At 38.6% G+C, this 5133-nt stretch overlaps 1 non-coding gene across 1 annotated transcript; it reads left to right on the forward strand.

The window, feature by feature from the left end:
- Positions 1–5040: 5040 nt before the first annotated feature.
- Positions 5041–5133, forward strand: Trnak-uuu (transfer RNA lysine (anticodon UUU)). Its single transcript has 2 exons — positions 5041–5077; positions 5098–5133. It is a non-coding gene; the product is annotated as a tRNA-Lys (tRNA).

Here is a 5133-nt window from a genome sequence, read left to right on the forward strand (position 1 = left end):
CTTGTATGTTTTATTGCGTTTATTTAAGTTTTAATTTCATGTACGGTACCGACCGTTGGATTTACCGAAGCTCTTATTTGGAAAATACAATGATCGGTGAGGGATTGGGCACATTTTAAATATGACTCTATTAATTATACTTTACGACATCTACTTTCATTTTGTTTCTTCCCGTTTGCAGCAAATATTATCATATCTTTCATTTCTGAAATTGGCTGTTCTCTCGCTCTATCAGTTTTCTTTTTGAGAACATTCACGCGCTATTTCATTCGATAATTGTATGTCGTGATGTTCTGTTGACTTCAAAATTAATAATGGTTTTTAATAATTAATAATAGAATAAACACAGATTATTTGAGATTGGAGATGAAGAGTTCTTGTCAAGAAACAAACACACTTGGAAGGACAAGAATAATAAGGGCGCGGTAGAGTTTCCGATTCAAATAAATGAATTATTTGCGGATCGAATTACAATGACTGTCTATTATTTGTCCTTATAATTCATTGATTTCACCATCGACTGATTCGGTTCCACCGCAAAACGTTGTTGACATGAGAGTCATTTTAGTTTAAGTAGTGCCACTGGATATGCTGCAAATGCATTTGTTCTTAATGATATTTATTTAGGTGTACAGTAAGGAGTTGCAATTGGTATACCATTGGATACTTTAAAGGAAATTAAAACGCTCATAATACTGGTTACAAAAGGATGATGCTAGCCGTAGAGTTTTAAGTCTTTGTTAGGGAAACTGTATTTTATTAGAGCTTGTGTTAAACAGAGAAGAATCATGGTGAATCGAATTTAAATTTGGCGAAGGGAAAATTATGACCATACTGAAATTAAATACTTTTTTTCAATACCCTTACTTGTACGAAAAGGTCTACATGGGTGGGACACATACAATTTCATACAAGTAATTCTAGGGAAAACACAGTTGTTACCTACATTTTTCACGTATAGGCACTTGCCACCGTACGGTAAATATTGCATGTTTGCATAAATGGTACGAGTAATCCAAGCGCAAAACTGAGTTGTGACCTTCATTTTCCCCACCTAGGTAATTTCCATAAGGTGACTATTGCATGTTTATAAACATGATAACACTAATCCTTGGGCAAGAATGAATTGCGACTCTTGATTTGCCCGTCAATGAACTCTCCCCCGTACGACGACTATTGCATGTTTGTAAACATGGAACTAAGTAATCTTAGCAAAATCCAGAGTTGTGACCTACATTTCTTTCGTGTAGGTACTTTCTCCCCTACGATGGCTATTGCACGTATGTAAATATTGTACTAGTAATCGTAGCGCAAACAAGAGTTGTGACCTACATTGTCCCCATCAAAGCATTTTCCCCGTACGGCGACTATTGAATGTTTGTAAACATGGTGCGAGTTATCCTATCGTCAAGCAGATTTCTGACCGACATTTTCACATCTAGGCACGTATCCCAATACGGCAACTCGTGTATGTGTTTACAATTGGTTCGAACAATCCTACTGCAAGACATTCACATGATCTTCATTTTCTCCATCAAGGCCGCCTTACGTTGAATATAACATGTAAGTACATTTGATACAAGTAAGTCTAGGGCAAGATGAGTCGTTATCTATATTTTCCACGTCTAGGCACTTGCCACCGTACGGTAACCTTTGCATTATTGTAAACATCGTACGAGTAATCCTAGCGTAAACCAGAGTTATGACCTATATTTTCCCAATCTAAGCACTTGCCTCCGTTCGGTGATATTCAAATTTTGCATACATTGTACAAGTTATCCTAAGGTAAGAAAAAGTGCCTGATTTAAGCATTTGCCCCCGTACGGTAACTTCTGTATTTTTGCATACATGGTACGAGTCATTCTAGTGCAAATCAGAGTTGTGACTTACATTTCCGCATCAAGGGACCTAACCCCGTACGGTTAATATTGCATGCTTGCATACGTGGTTCGAGTAATCCTAGTGCAAACCACACTTGTGACCTACATTTCGCATTGAAGGCCTTTGCCACCGTACGATTGCTATCGCATATTTGCATGCATGGTACATGTAATCCAAGGGCAATAAAGAGCTGTGACCTTTTATCGCATCTAAGCGCTTGCCCCTGTACGGTGACTATTAAATTGATGTTTCGTTTATCGGATTTACCGCACTTATTGTTTTTTTGAAAATACGTAAAACCCTTTGCTATATCGGTCATATTATTATTATATAATTATATACATAATAAAAAGATATCCAAGAAAACATATTGCATGTAATTATTCCTTTTTATCATGTTTTATTGATGTATAAAAGTCATCACTATCCATTCTCGTAATTATATATAAACAACATTTTTGCACAACATTACCGGTGGTGTGAACTATACTGCCCGAGCCCAGTCTGGGATAAATACCAATTATTATTTTTCCTTGGCCCGGCTAAGAACAAGAAAGGAAACTCAGTCGAAATCGGTCGGACGGCGTTGTTTTATTAGACGACATTACCAATTAAGCATTCAACGGAAACTGTATACCGATATTTCTTTAATGACGTACTTAAAGAAAAAAATAAGGCATTTAACAAAAAGAAACAGTTTGTAGTTATGTGTTTCAAATTCAGGATACAAGGAAATCATTTCTTTTAGCCTACATTAATTTGCAATATTGTTTCTGTAAAGGCAGGCATTGCGGAGGTGTCGTAGTTGCGAAAAAGCATGAACACTTTAACCTTGGACAATTCTCAGATTTATTTTCAATATATTGACAATACACCATAATCAAACGTAGTACGCACGTTACCAGTGACAATATACACATGTATATGTATCAATATCTTTAACTCTGGCTTTAATAATGGTCGTCGAGAATTGTCACTGAAGCGACTGACAAATAAACAGATCAGAGTTGACATCTGTAGGCATTGCACTTACGTATTGTTGTTCTTTGGATATTCACGGCAGAGAAACAGGAACACAGTCAAAGTGTGTGACTTAGCTATCATGTATCTTTAATAAATCAGAATCGAATAACAAATATCAACCAGTCAACTTGGTATAATTTGAGTATGTCTGTTTAAACGTTTACCTTATGTATTATAGTCATTTTTCGCGCATCAAATTCCTACGTTTGAACATACCACTTGTTTCACCGTCCCTAACATATACTGTCACCTATGCTTTCAGAGCACCTCAATCGGTAGAGTATTCAACTTGTACGTTTGAAATAAACTCAGATATCGAGATATCAGGGTCGAGAGTTCGAGTCCCTCGTTGGGCGCTTGTTTTTTTAAGTTACTGACCTTTCTGCTGTAAGATTTACCTCACTTATTGTTAAAATCATATGACTATGGTTTTGGATACCATTTATCATTTTGCTTGACCTGGAATGAAACTACCATTTACCACTATCATTTGCAATTGCTGAAAAACTTCACCGTCGATCTGTGCATAGTGCAAGATTCAAGACCTGTTTTATTCTCGCCTAGGGTACCTGTACTTTTGATAAAAAACACTGACTTGACCTGGGATTAATGACCTTATTTCCCATGAGGCGATTTGAGCATGTTCGTACCAAGGTACGAGACATCCGAGTTCGAGATGGACATGACCTTTTTTGCTCTCGTCGGGTCACCCCTTATTTCGATAAAACACTCGCTTGGCCTGGGATGAAACTACCTCATTTACAGTCAGCGATTTTCCCCGTTTAGCAATAGTTGCATGTGTCCGTACTTAGAGCTATTTTAGCACAAGACGGTCTGGTGAGCTATTTATAAATCGATTTATGCATGTTCGTACACATTTAAAGATACATTGACCGTTATTTTATTTGACTCGTCTAGGCACCCATACTTGACTCTATTGAACTGGGATTAAATAACTTCATTTGCCCTTAGCGTTCGACGTTGCTAACGATGGTACGAGTCATCAGAGAGAGACATATATATGACCTTTTTTGTCGTCTAGGCATCCCAAACGTTTCCATTCCAGGCACTTGCCCCTGTTCGGTGACTATTGTATGTATGTACACTTGGTACTAACAATCCTAGTGCAAGCCCGACTTATGACCTTCACTTCCTGTCTAGACACTTGCTTCCAAACGGTGACTATTGCATGTTTGTACACATGGTACGAGTATTCCGAAGGCAAGAGAGAGTAGTGATCTACATTATCCTGTCTAGACATGTGGTCCCGTATGGTCTTCTCCATCTAAGGGCCCATACGTTAATACAAGTGATTCAAGAGCAAGGAAGACTTGCTACCTACACATTTCACTCTAGGCACTTGCCACAGTATATTTACTATTGCAGGCTTGTAAACGTAGTACAAGTAATCCTAGCGCAAATCAGAGTGGTATCCTACCTTTTCCACATCTAGGCACTTGCGCCTGTACGCTAGTTTTTGCATGCTTGCATACATGGTACCAGTAAAATAAAGTAAACCATAGTTGTGACCTACATTTTCCCATCCAGGCACTTGTCCCCGTACAGTAAATATTGCATGGTAGCATACATGGTACGAGTAATCAAAGCACAAACCAGAGTTATGACCTACATTTTCGCCATCTAAGCTCTTGTCCCTGTACGGTGACTATTGCATGTTTGTAAAAAATCGTACGAGTAATCCTAGGGTAAAAAGAGTTGTGTTTTATTTTTTTCCCGTCTAGGCACTTGCCCCCGTCCGGTGACAATTGCATTAACATTGTACGATAAATCCTTGGGCAATAAAGAGATGTGACTTATATTTATCCCGTCTAGGCATTTGCCCCCGTCCGGTGACTTTTGCATGTAAACACGGTACGAGTATTCATAGGGCAAGGATAGGTTGCGACCTACACTTGTCCCGTCTAGGCACTTGCCCCCGTAGAATATCTTTTGCATGTGTGTACACACGTTGCGAGTAATTCTAGTACATGCAGATTCATGGCCTTTTATCCGTCTTGCTTCTTGCCCAAATACAGTGACTATTGCAAGTTGTTTACACGTAGTAAGAGTAATCCTAGGGAAAGATAATTAAAAAAAGCACTTTCCTAAAATAACTGTCACCTATGTGATTGCAGAGCCCGGCTAGCTCAGTCGGTAGAGCATCAGACTTTTACGTATAAAGTACACGCAGACATCTGAGGGTCGAGGGTTCGAGTCCCTCGTTGGGCG

This window comes from Mya arenaria, chromosome 6 (assembly GCF_026914265.1).
Source record: "Mya arenaria isolate MELC-2E11 chromosome 6, ASM2691426v1".
Taxonomy (NCBI): domain Eukaryota; kingdom Metazoa; phylum Mollusca; class Bivalvia; order Myida; family Myidae; genus Mya; species Mya arenaria.